Raw genomic sequence first — 20,120 nt, 5'->3', positions numbered from 1 at the left:
ACAAATAATTTTTAAATAAAACAAATATCATAAACCATCAAAACAAAATCAAAAGCAAACATGACACAAGTAAAAGAAATAGTCCTGACACAGTTCCACAAAAAAAATAGTATTTATAACTAATTTCAATAATAAATAACAAAAAATAAATTATGCAAAACATATATTATGAACAAAAAACTTAATTATAGATCACTGGACCAATACCCTATAAACAAACCCTAATTTTCGCTAGGACCATAGCCCTATAAACAAACCCTAATTTTGATTACAATAACATTAAACCTTAATATCGTACTCCCAAACAGTTGACATAACCCATCTTGAATCATACCCACCCAACAATAAGGACCCACATAAAAAATGAACGAATATAAAACTCTAAGTACTACAAAACAACGACAATGAGTCAAAGTTTGTCCACACCTGGCACCATTTTATCCAACAAATGTGACACAAACCACCTGGAATCCACCACGATCTTCTCCCAATGAGCGATTGCACACACACAATACTTGCTTTCAACGGTCGCACTCAACATGCACTCGCTTCCATACACTGCCCACATAAACACAAATACAACACAACACTTAGGGCACAAATCGTTTTATTAGAAAGAGTGTTTTATTTGAGAGGGAGTGTGTATCACCTCACACGACGTCGTTTCACACAAATGTCAAACTTGCCATTTAAAATCAACAATTTTACCTAATAAATAATTAATATATTAACAATGACATTACTATCATTTCGCAACAACTTAACGGTTCCGTCACAAAATGGGGTCAACGTGATAGTTTCTCTTACTTCAGGGAGTTGTTTGATAATTGAGGGGGTTATATGAAGAATTTGGAAATAACATAGGGGTTTTATGATTTTAACCCAAATTTTATATACAAATAGTGAAAAATTATTGTATGGTTCTCTAATTTTGTCAGATCACATAGATTTTGTGATTTTTTTACATACACAGTGAAAATAGAATATTTGTTCCATTTACTAATTCTTAATTTTCAAATTCAAAATTTGTACACAACATTTACATCATTTATGGTTTTTAAGACACATACGTCGGGGGATTTTCAAAATTCAAGAGATTAGGAGAAAAGGCATTTGATGTGGACTTGGTTTGTTACACATTGAGAATCAATAAATAATTATAAAATAAAAAAAAATCAAGAATAATGCTTTCTTTTTTCTTTCTTTTTTTAGGTAAAAATAATGCTTCTTTTTTCGTAAGCTACTGAGTGACAACTCGGTCAAAATTCCCCTTATTATTAGGAAAAAGGAGAGCACCCTCAAACAGAGTTAAGTATCTTTATGTTGATCATTTGAATGCAATAGTAAATCTCGTCAGCGAATTTTATCGTGTTCAATTAACCTCATGCTACTTTTAAAAATAAAATATGCTTGATTTTTAACTTCCAATGACACTAACCAAGAGTTATAGTAAATTTTTTTATTTCACAACATTTACACAAAGAACCATTGTAGCGCTTTACAATTCCTATCTTTCGAAATCCAAGATCAAACCTGATAGTAGGTAGAGCTTACAATATTTTAAATGGCATTTTTTTGGAACTTCTTGTGCAATGATTTTTTATTATTATTTTTTTTCATAGCAAAATAATGTCAAGCCACGTGGAATTCGAAAGATGTATATTATAACTACATGCAAGCTGAAATTAGGGGTCAAAATTGGGTTGGGCTTTCGAGCCTACAAGGAAAGCTTTCTGGTTGGATCACACTGGTCCGTGGGCCATCAGATCATGGGTTCTTGTAAACAGCTATCACTACATTATTTTTCCACCAAAAAAAAATTTTCATATTAGTTTTATAAAAAATTTCATGTAATATAATAAATTTTTCACTTATTTATGAATGGATTCTCAATTTTCAAAAATGGCAACACTTCAAAAATGAAACGGTGTCAGTGTCGTTAACTTAGATAAGATCATAAGAGAATCAAGTATTATACTTACTTTAAACTATAAAAGCGTTTTTAGTAGAGCGGTTATAAAATTACTGTAAGTAAAAAGCATGTTATGCGTTTGGTAATGTATTTTATAAAGCGATTTTTATATTTAAAGCACTTGTAAATTTGTTTGGTAACAATGTTGCTTAAAGCACTTTTACTACCGAATTTACTAATAGTATCCCTACCCTCTGTATATTTTGTTTTGGTTCTATTTAATATGAATTCTTGCTTACAAAAAAAAACATTAGCACTCGTATTTATGAAATTCAAATTGTATAGGATTCAAGATCGAAATTTAGTTTTACTAATTATTGCTTGTTTTTTTCATGAATATACTGATTGTAGCTTTATGATAGTTTTAATCAAAAGTAATAATTACCCGATTCAAGAAGTTGATCTAAAAAACATGTTGATATATATGGACAAGAAATAATATAAATATAGGTTTTGGATAAATGAAAAAAAATTGGATGATTATGGAACTAAACTCCACTAAACCTCTAATATAACTTGAATTTCTAATATATAGGTGAAACCTTAAAAGGAAGGACACTAAATTTCTAATATATAGGTTTCTTAAAGGGAAGGGTATAATAACAACAATACTAGCAAGTTCCCGTTTTTAGGCAACACAAATTGGTTTGCATAATATTTGTATATATTTTTTAACACTAGGGACAAAATTGTATTTATAAAAAGTAAAAAGGGACTAAATTGTCCAAAACAATATAATATCATAAAAAATCTACATCTACTTAAAAACACAATTTTAAAAGTTACAATTTGTAACTTTGTGAACGCGCTTTTTGGATGAAACCTCTATTATCTAACCGCACTTATTTTTGTCACCAAATGCATCTCACTGCAGTTTTCTAAAATTTAACATGCTATTGGAATTTTTTCTTTTTATTAATAAAATAGCAATTTGATATAAATATTAAGAAGAAATGATTAAAAATAATAATTGTTCCATTTTTATTCAAAATTTAGGTCGGATTTATCAAGTTTAAAGTTTCGATTTTCTTTAAGTGCAAGCAATTTATTGGGATCAAGTCCGAACGCCGAACTTTACCTTACCCATTAGAAGGGAATGCTTTGCACATTATCCTGTAGATAAGTCGGGCAAAAGCACCTAATACCCTAGCAATATATCTATGTATATATATAGTTGGATTTGAGTGAGGCAAAATCAGAGTGTAAACGGAACTATTGGGCCAAAATTGGGCCCACAACACACACCTCCTTTATAACATACACACCGCCGCCTTTACATATAACATACACACCGCCGCCTTTACATACGCACCGCCTTTTCAGGTAACATATACACACACCGGCCTATAACATATAACATATACAGCCGGCCGCCGGTGCGAAACTATTCTGATCAATCTCTCTGTCTACAAGAAATTACACACACATACGCACACAAGAAACTATTTTGTGATAAATCTCTCTGTCTACAAGAAATTACAGACATACGCATACAAGAAACTATTTTGTGATCAATCTCTGTGTCTACAAGAAATTACAGAGACATACGCATACAAGAAACTATTTTGTGATCAATCTCTGTAGAGTTTCGAAGCATAGACATAGACATGGCAGTGATTTCCAAGAAAACCTATTTGGGTCATCGCATCAAAAGAAGAAAAACATCAGCATCATCAACACCACCGAATTGGTCTGGACTCCCCACTAACTTGTGGAAGTCAATCCTGAACAGATTGTCTGTGGTCGATTTGCTTAGCGCCGGAGCAGTGTGTCGTTCTTGGTGCTCTGTTGCAGAAGCCATAAAATCATCTCTAGAGAGTCCCCTATTTGATCAACCGTTGCTCTTGCTTCCTGGTCCAGATCATGGCAAAAAAAATAGCCCTTGCTTATACAATTTTACAGAGAAAAAAGTGTACAAGCAGATGATGAATATTCCAGAACACTTGGGTAATTGCAAAGGATCATCCCATGGGTGGCTGATTTTGTTGGACCAAGAAGCATTCCCACATATCTTCAATCCATTCTTGGGGGCTAGGATTCAACTCCCTCTTTTTGAAGTTCGCAAAACAAGCCTTCATTGCTTCTTTGTCCGGGATATTAAGAAAGTTGTACTCTCATCAGACCCAATTCAGAGTAAGAACAACTACTGGGTAGGAGTAATATATGGTGTAATTGATCCCAAGCTTGCCTTTTGGAAGTATGGAGACAGTGAATGGACTGCCCTGGACGGTGCAGATCATGCCTACTGTGATATCATTTCTCACCATGATCATATTATTGCTTTGGGTGAAACAGCTTCAGTTGAAATCTGGGATTTCAATAATTCTGTCCCTGCAAAAAAGATGCAGATTGAGCCTATTTTTCCTGAGAAAAGGGTGGAATTTGAAAATTCTCTTGGAGATGATCTTTATACCATTCAAAGTTACATAGTGGAATCAAAGGGTGATCTGCTGCTTATTGTGAGGTATATTGGGAATCATGTTCGCTGGGACGGTGTAGTTGTTCATGAGGCAGACCTTCTTGATGAAGAGAACCAATGCTGTATTTGTTCTCACTTGACAAAGCTATTTCATGTTTACAAGCTGGATTTCAGTCAGAAAACATGGGAACAACTGGCATCAATAGGCGATGATCGCGTGCTGTTTTTGGGTCGGAATCAATCTGTGTCACATTCAGCAAAGGGTTTTCCATCTTGTAAAGGGAATTCGATTTACTTCACGGACAATTACTATTGTGATCATTTGGGTGAGAATGACATGTATGGGCATGACACGGGCAGGTTTGACATGGAGAATCAGAGTATAGAAGTGATTAATGAAGATGAAGATGATTGGCAGAAGATTCAACCAGCACCCATTTGGGTTGTTCCTAATCCATGCTACTAGAGACATCCAAAGATAGAATTTAGCAGAGTAGTTTCTTCCTATTTTTGTATTCTTATAGGCTACAAAATTGTGTATTAATAAATTTTTGAATTGCATATATATATTTTTTATTTTGATTTGATCAGTAAGAACGTAGTTTTTGATTTGTTGGTCCTTGTGAATCTGTTGATACTTGTATGTGAAAGTTTATACTACACTCTGATGGTCAATCAAAATAGCCCTCTTTTTGAAAGTTGTTCTGAACTAAATTAAAAGGAAAATTGTAAACCAAGGAAAGAAGCTTATTAAAATTATAACAGCCACACATACCAAAATCAAAATAGTCTACCTCAAAATTCTCAGTACCCCATTCTTCCAAAAATTCCAAAATGGGATATGCTGCTGATCCAACTGTTATATACACCATCAGTGCAAGATTCTTTACCAGTCCACAAGCCTAATGTAACACCAGATGACACACAAATGTACGTAGAAAAAGATGCAAATTATAACGCAGAATTCTATATTATGCAGCAAACTCACTTGTCCTCCAGGAGTTTCTGCAGGGCCCATCATTCCCCATTGGGAATTGTGCAACTGCCGTGGTTTTGCTAGTTTCCCTGGTAAATGCAATTTATAACACAGTTAAAGCTGAAGGTTAAGAAAAAATAAACAAGCAATGGAGTTGCAACATAGATGAAACTGTGTGTGTGTGTGAGAGAGAGAGAGAGCTCTTATGGGGAAATCTAGACCCTTAACAGCTTCATTGAACAAACACTGACAGAGAAAACTAAAATACCTTCTCGCCCTATTGGAGAATTCAATCTTCACAAGTGTGACAAAGTGGAGGCATATGTTAGGCGATTTAACACCTATAGAAATCGGAGAACATTTTAAAAATGATACTGCACATTCACCGGCTGCATTTGCCTGCCCCCGGTTCCCAATAGCAAGTGAGTATTTAAGGCCACTAGTAATTGGTTTAGCTTTAATTGCAAATTACAGATTAACATCCTTCCCATTGTCAACACTCTGCACGATGCACAAAATTATATACATTCAAGCACCAGCAAAAGCATCAAATATAAACTATATAAAAGACTCCGTATGTAAAAAAACCTTCTGAACATAAGCTCTCACATCCCTTGTTAACTTTCTGACTAGCTGATTAACAACCACCAAAACTTTAGAAACCCAAAATCATTGAAAACCCAAATGAAAATCAAGGACTTTCAAATGGTCATAGAAGCTCCAAAATATTCAAGCAATGACAAACCATTCGAAAGAGGCCACCAAGCAAAGGACCAGTAAGATCGAGTCCCTTATTGCCATAGTGATCCCTATCATCCTCCGCCCTTCGTCCAATTGCATGTAGCAGAAGCCGGTGAATAATATATCTGGTAGAAAAGCAATTAGTGTCTCTCTAAATCACTAAGAAGCCACAAAAAAGGAACATATTCAAATTAGACGAAACCTACCCAAAATAGTAAGCTTTCTGTGTCTCACAATATTCTCCTACACCAACATGAGGAAGCATTTCCTTTTGGAGGATCTCTTTGGCATACCTATGAAGTAAATGAACAGGAGACTCTTCTTAAACAAAAAAAGAAGCACAAAATATAGCTTTACACTCGAGTATAGCAACAGCCAGCAATCATAACACATACTTGATCCTCTTTTCATTTGTGACACCGACAGGGGCCCCTCGTTTCCCGATGTAGTCCAGTGCAACCTGCAATACAGGAAGAAAAGCATAACCATCTCAGTAAGGCCACACTGCCACATCACCACAAGAAAAGCGAGAAAGAAAAAAAAGAAAAGAAAAGAGAGAGAAGAAATCAAATGGATGCTAACATTTACAATAACATATACAGATTAAGTCCCAAAATTAATTAATTTATATAAATGAAACTGAATTTGCAATCTAGGAAACAAGAGCTGAAACCTAAACAAATATATTGAAGCTGCTAAAAAATCAAATATGAATTAGAACTGAAAGGACATTACTTTTGAAAGGGAAAAACAATTTAAATGCCAGCAAGCCCGAAGATTATGTTTAGTTCATATTGGAAACATGAACCGCTATATTTATTCATATTGCTTGAAGTTTAGCTTATTCAATACAAAGCAAACCAGAAAGAAAAGCTAATCTCACACTAACTGCCCGTTGAAAAAAAAAAAAAAGGATAACAGATATAAAAATTTAAATGATGATATAATACAGTGGGAGAGTTACCTGTTGATTTTATACTACAAATGCTTCTTCCAAGGAGGGTGAGTGTCAAAGAAATCATAGCAAATATGTTCTAATATATCTTTGTCAGCAACAAATCCTAATGCCCGAAACACAATTATAATAGGAATCTCAGTCCGAATATATGGAAGGGTAGGAACCCTGCAGTTACATAACATACCCAAAAACAACAACAAAAAATTCATAAATTCCATAAGAATTCAAAGGGGATAAAAAAAAAAAAAAAAAACAAAACAAAAAAACAAAACAAAAGAGTGCTCCAAAAAATACCCCTAAACACCATATTTAATGCCCATTACCCCTTTGGCACAATTCTGTGAAAGCATCCACACAAACATGCTACTGCGTGGCCTGTTCTGGGAGTCCACCATTGATCGGACTTCCGCCACATAGGCATACTTGTTTGGCTGCCTCTTCTTAAACACAGACTTGATTGGTGCTCACCTTCTACTAAGCAATTAGAACCTTTTCACTCCCATTGATAATAAAATACCCACCTTGATCATATGGACACTCTCCCAGCTCCGTCAAAACCTTCTCTGAATTCTGATATAATGTGCAGTAACTCGACCGGAGCATTATAGGAACCTAAAGCATATGGCAAAAAAGAAGAAGAAAGTCAATCCTGAAGGACAACAAAGAGGCATAAGAGCCTATTCCCTGTTGTCAAACTTACATCAGTTCGGAATCCAATTCGCATACCTTCCCAATGAAGACTTTAGTAAAATCTTGAGTTTCAGTTACTTCTTCACCATCATGCCCTTTTTTTTTTTTTATCAATCTTTTAGTGACATCCACATACAACAGAGCTGAGTATGTTAGATTCCTCAATCTCGCTGCCTTCGGAAACAAAGTCACGTTTCTCCATCTGACATCATTGGCTTACTAAAATATATCTGACCAAAGCTAATCTTATAGATGGTCTGCAAGACACCCATAATCATTACTACCAAGAAGCAAAGTTAACCCATAAAGGAAATTCTATTTCTACTTTCAATCAACCAATCAACAAAACTATTTACTCTATGGATAGTATAACAATAATAATTTATTTCTCTTGTAACATTTAAAATCACATTTATTTTTACAGAACAGAATACAAACATGGTTTGTATATCTATTTATATAAAATGCTGACCCTAAATAGTTGGAAAAAGGCGCTTTGTAAGGCATATTTATTATATAAAATATGTAGAACTTCCATTAATTTATAATGTGGAAGATGAGACTTAAAGTCAGAAAGATAATTATATTAAATATACTACTACTATACTTTTACCATATTTTTGCCATTACAATTGTATTTGTGGTGACCACGTATACCATAGAAAAGATAGGTTGAATAATTCGGGCATGTCATCTTGTTTTCAAAATTGTCTTATGTGATTCCTCTTAAAATGTGTTTGTGCTACAAAAATCACTTGGGCAGTGCCTTAGCTGCACCGGCCAAGTTTATGACATAATGTAATTTATTTGGAAATTACAGCCAAGGACAAGTTCAAACACGTGTCTAAAAGTGTCTACAAATGTCACAAACATGGAAGCTCCATAGAATTGTCCATGCTTCTTAGGCAAAAAACTAAGAAATGACAATCCAACATCAAGAAGGAACTCAGACCAACACAAAATTTGTTTTCATTTTTGCTTCCCATCAAACAATTACCGAATTGTATCTCCCACATACAATTGCATTAACTAACCAATAAATACAATAGGTTCTGGTAAAACTTAAATTACAATTACAATTACAATTAAACAATGATGAATCTTTACATCCTTTGTCTCATAGGTTCATTTAAAGCAACCCAGGATTGCCGGTGTTACAGAACTATATAGTCATAAAACAGCTAACCAATTATCATAAGCGAAACCATAATTTCAGTTCAGCCGAACTAACATAAAAAAATATTAGGCTTTTCCAAGAACCACCCAGGAACACAGGAAAAACAAATTACAAAACCAACCACCTAAAGCTACTTCGCACTAAAATCACATAAAGATCTTCAATTTCCACCTTCAGTCAAACTTTTAACATAAGTTATCTTGACCAACCAACTAAAGCAACTAATCAATGACTATTTTATATCAGAAGTCCATCATTCAGTTAAACATAACAATTTTTTACCCAACTACTTCAGGCAGATATTCTATTTCACTATATCTAAGGTAGTCTTGTTTGCACTTGCCCAAACCATATTGATCGATTTAATGCACCCTGCACCTTCTATCACATTCATGGGTGTTCAATAAAGAAAATTATGTATTAATCTTTTATTGTTTTCCATTTACCTTTAAATTGATCCATATATAACACAATCTCCTTTCTATAATGTCCTTTCTTCTTCTGGTCTATAATTTATTAGAAAATTGTTTGGCATAAGATATATTGACTCGATTAAATCTCACAATTATGGGGCTTCCACATCTTCTTTTTTCTTCCAGTAAATGAATAATAAAATAAAGAATCTCACTCTTATGGGTCTGTAAACATATAAATTTTGACAACTTTGAATATGTAACAGAGTTAGAAAACGTCCCCAAAAAAAAAAAAAAAAAAAAAGATACAACCTATCACCCTCAACTGCTTTGCTTCAACGGGGCTGCATAACAAATTTATTATGCTGATTTCAGTGTTGCCTTGGGGTGTCTTAACAATACCAGAGTCATCTTGGTTTATCATTACCAGTTAATGGAGAGGAATGTCCTTTTAAGACTTAATTAACTCAAATGATCAATTAATGAAAAAGATAAATTTGAAAACTATTTAATAATAAGCTATGCTACATAAACGGAAAATACACATTGAATAAACTATGCCAATCCAATTCATTAGTCAAGTGGTGTCACCAGTGAAGACTACTTCAACATTTTAAATGGTGGTTTAGGCTTTCTGAGCTTGGAAACACAAAACAGAGCTGCAATTTTAAACATATGTGGAAACTTGTGTCAAATACTCAAAACAACCTATGACTCAAACAAAATACTTAATCAGAATGAGATGCTTTGGGGATTTTAGCATGCCTCAACAAAGCAGTTGGGTATGGAAAAAGCTACTTCAGCTGAGTTCCTTAGCAATGCCCTTCTTAATTAAAAACAAGGATAAAATGGTTCAGAAACTCTCTTTCGGACTAACAATTGGCAGCAAGAAGGCCCTCTGATCCTCAAATACAGCCACTCGCCAGCCCATCTCTCCTTGATTCCTCGCAACCATTTTACTCAGATGATTCTTAGTGTTTCCCTCCACAAATTCTTTCCCGGTTCCCAGCTTGTAAGTTGCCTGTTAAAAGACCCTTAGATATTCAAGTACTGCTTGAAGCTAGGTTACTTAATTAGCTTATAGCTTGATTGGCGCAGGGAAAGAAAGTAATGCATATAATCCTTTAGACCAATATGAAACTATGGGCGGTATTGCAAAAGGATGCACTAGCAGCGCGACCAATACCTAGTTCTTAATATAATTTTTCAGAGCGTGCACGAATGGACACTTAAGAACTGAAACAGGATGGTGTAGCAAGGGCCCTTTGGATTGAGAATCAATGCTTGATCTCATAGCCCCAAGAGTAGGTTTATTAACTCCATGGCTGCTCCCATTTCTATTGCTCTTCTTCTCTCCCTCCTTTTTGATAATGTTGTGCCTTCTCAACCCATTGATTTCCTCCACAACAGATTCAACCCAACATACAGATATGGATTCAACCAAACAAACCTTATTCTAGATGGATTTGCTACCATCATCCCACAAAGTGGAGCTCTTGAGCTTACTAACAAATCTTCTACTAATGTCAGAGGCCATGCATTATATCCCCAACCAATTCAATTGTTCACCAAAAATACTTTTTCTGTCAACTCTTCTAATTCCTTTAGTACATACTTGCTTTTGAAAAAGTCCCCAAAGATGATAACCAAGGTGGCTATGGCCTCGCCTTCACTTTATCTCCTTCACCACAATTTCCCGGAGCTGAAGGGGATCACTACCTCGGAATTTTCAACACAACAAACGATGGGAACCCATCAAACCATACCTTTGATGTTGGATTCAACACTATTAATGGGAACAAAGAAGCATCAGATACCCCAGGTAACCATCAACTGCTTTGCTTCAAGGGGGCTGCATAACAAATTTATTATGCTGATTTCGGTGTTGCCTTGGGGTGTCTTAACAATACCAGAGTCATCTTGGTTTATCATTACCAGTCAATGAAGAGGAATGTCCTCTTAAGACTTAATTAACTCAAATGATCAATTCATGAAAAAGCTAAATTTGAAAACTATTTAATAATGAGCTATGCTACGTAAACGGAAAATACACACCAAATAAACTATGTCAATCCAATCCATTGGTCAAGTGGTGTCACCAGTGAAGTCTACTTCAACATTTTAAATGGTGGTTTAGGTTTTCGTAGCTTGGAAACACAAAATAGAGCAGCAATTTTAAAACATATGTGGAAACTTGTGTCAAATACTCAGAACAACCTATGACACAAACAAAATACTTAATCAGAAGGAGATGTTTTGGGGATTTTAGCATACCTCAACTAAGCAGTTGGATATGGAAAAAGCTACTTCAGCTGAGATCCTTAGCAATGCCCTTCTTAATCAAAAGCAAGGATAAAAATGGTTCAGAAACTCTCTTCCAGACTTACAATTGGCTGTAAGAAGGCCCTCTGATCCTCAAATACAGCCACTCGCCAGCCAATCTTTCCTTGATTCCTCACAACCATTTTCTTAGTGTTTCCCTCCACAAATTCTTTCCCGGTTCCCAGCTTTTAAGTTGCATGTTAAAAGACCCTTGGCTATTCAAGTACTGCCTTGAAGCTAGGTTACTAAATTAGCAGTGAGATCCTTCGGCAGCTTATAGCTTGATTGGCACAGGGAAAGAAAGTAATGCATATAATCCTTTAGACCAATATGAAACTATGGGCGGTATTGCAAAAGGATGCACTAGCAGCGCGACCAATACCAAGTTCTTAATATATTTTTTTAGAGCGTGCACAAATGACCACTTAAGAACTGAAACAGGATGGTGTAGCAAGGTCCCCTTTGGATTGAGAATCAATGATTGATCTCATAGCCCCAAGAGTAGGTTTATTAACTCCATGGCTACTCCCATTTCCGTAGCTCTTCTTCTCTCCCTCCTTTTTGATGATGTTGTGCCTTCTCAATCCATTGATTTCCTCTACAACGGATGCAACCCAACAGACAGATATGGATTCAACCAAACAAACCTTTTCTAGTAGGATTTGCTACCATCATCCCACATAGTGGAGCTCTTGAGCTTACTAACAAAGCTTCTACTAAAGTCAGAGGCCATGCATTCTATCCCCAACCAATACAATTGTTCACCAAACATTCTTCTTCTGTCAACTCTTCTAATTCCTTTAGTACAAACTTGTTTTTGAAAAAGTCCCCAAAGATGTTAACAGAGGCAGCTATGGCCTCGTCTTCATTTTATCTCCTTCACCGCAATTTCCTGGAGCTGAAGGGGATCACTACCTCGGAATTTTTAACTCAACAAATGATGGGAACCCCTCAAACCATATCTTTGCTGTTGAATTCGACACTATTGATGGGCACACAGAGGCACCAGATACCCCAGGCAACCATATTGGAATCAACATCAATAGCATGGCCTCAGTTGCATCCGAGCCGGTTTCTTATCATTTTAGTCATATTGCTGTAAAGGAAGGAGTGAGGTTGGAGAGTGAAAAACCAATCCAAGCTTGGATAGAGTACGATGGTGGAAAAGGGGTTTTGAATGTAACCATTTGGCCTGAATCAAGACCAAAACAGGCCAACGTCAGATAACGTAAGATAAAGGTCTTGGAGTACCGGAGTTTGAGAATACTAGATTAAGCTTAAGCAAACCAGAAGCTAGAATAAATTTAACCCACTCGAGTTTGAGCAGTATACTCACCTTGGAAGTTATTGGATTTGTAATCCAAACAAATTTTGCTAGTTTTTTCTCTCACAGACATATTGTCGAGTACCTATCCCATATTCCCACCCTCAATTCCCTTCTCCATCCACTTGGTTCCTCCGTATCATCTGAAACAACCCATTTTCCATTCCGAGGTGGAATTTCATTCAGCTTGTTTCCTCTCCGGATTGACATTCCTTTGTAAATTGGGCTTTTTACCACTGGAAAGCTAAAAATTTGCCAAATTCCATGAAAAAGCTAGAATTATTTCGCTGAATCTGAAGAACTTGGATTGAATGGGATCTTCCCCACATTCTCAATGGAGTATCAGTTATTAGAGCTTGAGGCTCCATTACCAGGTTTGAATCTGGTATATGTTGCAGAGTTCCGTTATTTATAACGGTTATTTTATGTTTGGTTCAGCTCTCTCCATCGGGCCAACCATACAAGATTTGCTTACACTAACCTTTTATAGTATTTTGCTAGAGACACGAAAGACATTGTTCATTGGAGTAAAGACAACGAGTCATACGGTGTGATTCTTTGATATTAAGAATATTAAAGATATCACTTCAGCTTCTATGCACGTAAATGAGTTGTAGATGTTCAACTTTTGGACTCTAATCAGGATCCCATTCTATTCAGCCCAACGTAACAACACTCTATATCGATTCCAGGTGTCAAGCTTAGTGGGACCCATCTTAGTGGGTGTTTGGGTCGCTTTTCTACCACAAAAAAACACTTCCATTCTAAAACAATACCGTCGAATATGTTTAGTGAAAAATTAAAACAGAGCCTACGTAAAATAAAAATAAAAAAGGAAAAGCGTGTTTAAGTCAACTAGGAATTGTGACTTTTAAAATTGTGTTGAGTGTGGTTCATCTGTTTAGATAACTAATTTTTTTTTTAGATAATGTAATCTATTTGTATTTTTTATAAATATAACTTTGTCCCTATTACAAACAAATAGCAATCTAATATCCTAATTTTTGGGGACTCTCAACAGTAAATGAATATCCTAATCTAAATGAATATCCTAGTTTTATCACAGGATCCCAAATTAAATACAAATTAATAATCATTAAATTATGTTTAACTTATTTATATTTTAGTACTAAATAAAACACTATATCATAAACAAAATATGTGATTTAAAAAAAAAAAAAAAAAATCAAATACTAGCTGATCATCATAAAGTATTGAACTGAGTGGAATTTTACAATTTTTAATATTAAAAAATTAACACATGTTTTTTAGTATAAAATTAGTAATAAAAGTACTTTATTTAACATTATTACCAAATAAATTTAAAAATTGCAATCAACACTACTCTTCCATCCAAAAAGCATATGAGATTGCACTATGCTTTGAATGATCTTGGATTATCTCATATCGGCAGGTGAAAACCTTTATAATTGAAAAAACTTCTATAATTCTCTCTGTGCAAAAGCCAAAAAATATTACCCCAAATTAAGAGTTTCTTTGGTGGTTATAAATTCAGAGATGTTGTATGTACTCTCCCATATATATAGCACTTGTATAAAGGTTCTCAATTTGAAAGATCGATTATGCATTATTTTAATGGAGTGATACATTAAATTTTAGTCAGTTTTATGTCGTGGCACATAAATCGTCAATTATATCATTTCCAATATTGTATACATATGGTTCAAGAGTCAAGGTAAGAGGTATCATGTATCCAATCACACTATTTTATGTGATTGGAGAATGACATCACCGTGATGTTATTCAATATGATGACGTCACAATGTTATTCTAAATATAAATTTTGTTAGATGTGTTTGACCCTAGAATTTAGGGATGGCAATTTTTCCCGACCCGGCGAGTTTCCGCTCCGCCCCTAATGGGGTGAATTTGGTAGTCTTTAAATGGGTTTGAGGCTGGTTTGGTAAAATAATTAAAAACTCGAAACGGATTTGGGGTGGAGGCGAATGTAGTGATAAACATGCCCCGCCCCGATTATATATGTACCTTTAAAATTATATATATAATATATTTAATATTTTTAAGACCTTTATTGCTTTGTTGCAAGGGCCTGTTAAAATGATAATATTCACTATTTAATAATTTAAAAGTTCTTTCAACTTATTTATCAACCCAACTTGAGCACATTGGGCTATTTTTTTTTTTTTTTACTAAATAATAAAGTGGCATAACCCGCCTCATCCACGCAATTAAACAGAATACGCAATGCGGAGTCAGTACTTTGTCTACTGATGTGTAGGCGGGCATTGTATTCAAATTACAAACCCGTCCTAAAGTAGTGGCGGAGTTGGTATGACGGATTTTCTAACGAGGCGGAGTAAGGTTTAGTTAAACCCGCCCCGTTGCCATCCCTAGTCGAACTCTCTATCATTACTTTTTCAAAAAAGTCAACCTCTCTTGACTCATTTGTATAGACGATGTACGTGTTATATGAATTATGTACGATTGCATAAACTAATTAAAAATTATATACAATATCTAAGGGTACCATGTAACATACTTAACATCTTACTTAAGCGGTTATTTATGATTAATTTTATAAACTATAGCATGTTGTTGGATTTTTTTTATCAATAAATTAATATTACGATGTAAATATTAAAATGAAATAATTAAAAAGTAAAAAGTTTCCAAACAATTACTCCAAAAAATATATATATTAACATTTAAAATTTAGGGTTAAAATCATAAACCCCCCCTCCCCTCCTGTTGTTTCCCAAAACTATCAACTAACCGCCTCAACTAAAAAAACTATCATAATACCCCTTCATGTTTTTAAAAGTCTATCATATCACCCTCTACCCGTTAGTTAACTGTCTAAAATTAACATAATCTCATCAAGTGACCATCACGTGCACCATAGACTGCATTATGCTAATAAAAATAACCTTATTCTCTTGTAATGATGAAATTGCCCTTATTATACCATAAAAGAGATTGCACGTTCCTTTACAGATCAAAGCTTCAGTTATCTTCTTCTCTAATTTCAGTGGTGTCTTCCATTGTAACAATAGCAGAAGTTATCGTCCTCCATTAAAGCCGTAATCGATCAATTGAAGTCCCTAATTGATGATTTGAAAGCCTAAATCACAACCAATCTTAGCCCAACATTGATTATTTGAAGCCATAATGTCTTCTTCCACCACACAATCTATTATTAGGCAAGATCTTATATATAACAACATAATATGTGATTATGGCTATCCAGCTATTGTTTAGATAAGTTTAACAACAAAGGGAAGATATATTATTCTTGTTCCATAAAAAGATGCTCTTTACGGGCATGGTGTGATCCGATTTCGACAAAGCCAGCATATACTAAAGATATTGACAGCAAGTTTAGTGAAGGTGAAATTGTTGAATTGAAGTACTGGTATGATACATTCAATTCCCGTTTGTGATGTTCTCTGTTGTTGAATATTTGATAGATTTAGGAATAAAATAGTGAGTTGGTTTTAATTTTGAACTATCAACGTATATTGTATGTATTTCCTTGAATTTGTATGAGCTTGTGTGTATGGAAAGTGTTTTCTGAAGCCCTATGAAGTGTGTATGCAATGTATTTTCTGAATTGTCAAAGTGCATGAGCAAAAGTGTATTTATTTAGAAGTCTTTAACTTTTGGCATTTTGAAGAGGGACCACTAATGGCAGTAAACACAATCAAAGTGAAAAAAATTGGAGCTGTAATGAGTATGAAAAGTGTTAAAATTGGACCATAATGAGTGTGCAACTTTTCCTCAAATGCACATTTGCAAAGTGTTGAAATTGGACCATAATGAATGTGCAAAAAAATATAGAATCATGTGAAAACAACAGACCATATAATATCATTTCTGTGAAAAGATACATGGCATATAATGTCAAAAATCTTGTCAAAACATACATAGCACATGCACATGTAATTTCCCAAAAAAATTATTATCATAATCAAACCAACACCTTCATTATAGCTATACATATATTGTCATTTCAGTAAACATTAAGAAAACATATGATAAGCTACACAAAATCTTAACTTTGTTCATAATCTTCAAAATTTTCACTATGTTCATAGAAGTTACACCAAAAATTTGCCATTACTTTCATTGTCATGCCATCATTCTTGTGTGTTAAGTGTGGATGGAAAGTCTATAAGAACCACTTCATATTGGGTGTATGTTGATGCCCTATTCAATAAAGTACAACACATCTAGTTAGCAAAATGTGTTTTAATTCAATTTAATTTGCCATTACTTTCATTGTCATGCCATCATTCTTGTGTGTTAAGTGTGGATGGAAAGTCTATAAGAACCACTTCATATTGGGTGTATGTTGATGCCCTATTCAATAAAGTACAACACATCTAGTTAGCAAAATGTGTTTTAATTCAATTTAATTTAATTTAACCAAAAGAAAATAATAAGAGGTTCAATTTTTATACTTCTGAATGACCAACAATAACTCTTTCACCAAGACCATAATGTTGGGTAGATGTTGATGGCTATTAAATAAAACAATAAATGTCAACATATATGTGTATAATGTATAATAAATATGAAATAATAAATTCTAATTTATACCTCTAAATGAAGGACAACACGTCTCTTACCACCTCCATCATTTTTGCCACCACTACCACCACCTCTAGTAGCTCTTTCAACTCCCCTACCACCTCTAACAGCTTTGTCACCACTGCCACAACCTTTGTGAACACAACAACCATAGTAGCAGCTTTGTCACCACTGCCACCACCTCTAACAACACTAGCAGCCCTATTAGCATCTCTGTCAACTCTTCCACCACTTCTGTTAGTTGTTACACCAACTCTCCCACCCCTACTAGTGTTAGCTCTCCTACCACCTCTATTAACTGTCACACCAACTCTCCCACTCCTACTAGTGTTAGCTCTCCTACCACCTATGTTAACTGCTATACCAACTCTCCCACCCCTACCACTGTTAGCTCTCTTATCACCACGTAAGCAGGTCCCCCACCCCTACCATCAACAGTTTCATCCATACCACAACCTACACCACATGTACCTCTTATTATTGATCATCTTCTACCCTTACCTTTTGGTTGTTTTGTAACAGGCTCAAGGGCTATACAAGTCCTGATATTATGACCCAAGACAGTACATTTAGTGCATATCAATTTTGACCTCTTCACCACTGGACCTTTTGAAGGACCCTCATCTAAACCCCTTTTCTTGTTCTTTTTAGGTCTTTATGGTCTAGCCCTATGAGGTGTTGGCAGTATTAGAGAAGTACTAACTTCTCTTTTCATATTCCTTAATGACATTAGTGTTATCACATATGCATAAGATTTAAAGTATGTCTCCCTATAGTAATAAGGGTCAACAAACAGTTCTGGATCATACCTCCTATCCAATATTACTGCAACCGCATGTTTGCAAGGTATGCCAGTTTTGTCCCAATACTTACAAGTACATGTTCTCTGTGCAAGGTTCACATAATCACTAATTCCAACATCATTCCATGTCATGTTATCCACCTGATACTTGTCATGTCCTGCATAACCCACATGCATGCTTCTTACATCTTCAGAGATCTTATCTAATTTATTTTTATTTTTTGGGCATAACAATCTTTTAACCTTATTTATCGTCTCTCTATTACTTTGATACTTTAGCATCAGTTGTTTTTTGATCTCTCAAATATTTAAATTAAAGGCTTTTCCCTTTCCTTCCCAATGTAGCTGGTGAATGACTCACACATGTTATTTACACATAGGTTATTCTTACTTATTCTAGTGTATGTGTACCTTGCCCAAACATTTACAAGAATACATTAACCAGTCATGTACAACCTTGTCAATTGTCCTCATCTCTTGCATATGTAGCACAAAATTAGATTCAGTGTATGATGTGGCTGCATTCCAGAATATGTTCCTTAATATACTACCTTTGATTTTTTGCTTGAAATTATCATACATGTGCTTAATATAGAACCTAATTTCCGCTCCAGGATATCTATGCTCAAATACCTCAACTAGACCCTGTAATTTGACAAAATAAATATTGTAAATATGTAAAATATTAAAGTAAGATAATAAATGACCATATACATGGAAATATAAACATGTATACCTTCTATCGATCTGAGATAAATATGTACTTCTGATAATTGCCAACTAACCCTATCAATTCACCAAAGAACCATTCCCAAGAGTCCTTACATTTTACCTCAACAACAGCAATTGCAATTGGATAAAAGCTATTGTTAGCATCCCTACCAACAACACACACTAAATGTCCCCCATAGGATCCTTTTAAGAAACATACATCTAGACCAATAAATGGTCTACGTCCCATTAAAAATCCTTTCCACATAGCCTCTAGGAAAAAGAACAATCTATAGAATGAAGTACCCTCATCAATATAGGGCATTGTTCTTACATTAACAACACTCCCAAAATTTATTTCCTTGATTAAGGCACAATAATATCTAGATCTTGCAAATTGTTTTATATAATCACTTTCAATCATTTCTAAAGCTAGCTTCTTTGCCCAAGCAACCTTTTATTTGGTCATTTCAACATTAAATTAATTTTCAACAAAGCCATCCAATGTGCAATTTGGTTTTTTTCCAGTATAATGCTTTGCAATATAACTATATGTCAACTGCCTATTGTGCCTTACACCAGTACAGTTGTGATAATCAATGAACTTTTTTATTTGGAAGGATTATTTATCTTCACCATTTTTAGAGGCATGAATCATCCACCCACATTTTGCCTTGCATAGATTCTATCTCCATTATTCTTCTGAAATGTTATATCCAACTTGCCTTTTATAGCTATGTCCTGACTGCTTTTCTAAATTCTGCTGCCCAACCAAATTCATGCTTATTTCAAGTTTCTTGTTTCCCAAGTCTGTATGAACATTGAAATTTAGATAAGATGGCCCACTTGTGGCATCATCCTCATCCTCTCCACCACTTGAAAAAGCCAAACTCATCAACTCCTCACTTGGTACATATTCAGAAGCTTTATCACTATCATCGTCTTTATCAGATTCAATATGAGGTTGTGTATCCTCAGTTACGTCATCTACTTGATGGTCAACATCATTTCTGCCCTCATTCACCTTAGTTGCATATTCATTA

General features: G+C 34.7%; 1 pseudogene; it reads right to left on the bottom strand.

Moving 5' to 3' along the window:
* The window catches only part of LOC132299852 (DNA-directed RNA polymerase II subunit RPB2-like), a 71,731-nt pseudogene that overhangs the window by 40,504 nt on the left and 11,107 nt on the right, over nucleotides 1-20,120 (bottom strand).

Source organism: Cornus florida, unplaced genomic scaffold, assembly GCF_030987335.1.
Source record: "Cornus florida cultivar Cherokee Brave unplaced genomic scaffold, ASM3098733v1 CherokeeBrave_3.0.0_Hap2_Chr01, whole genome shotgun sequence".
NCBI classification, from domain to species: Eukaryota; Viridiplantae; Streptophyta; class Magnoliopsida; order Cornales; family Cornaceae; genus Cornus; species Cornus florida.
Note: the sequence above shows the minus strand (reverse complement) of the source record. Positions and strands in the feature narration are given on the sequence as shown.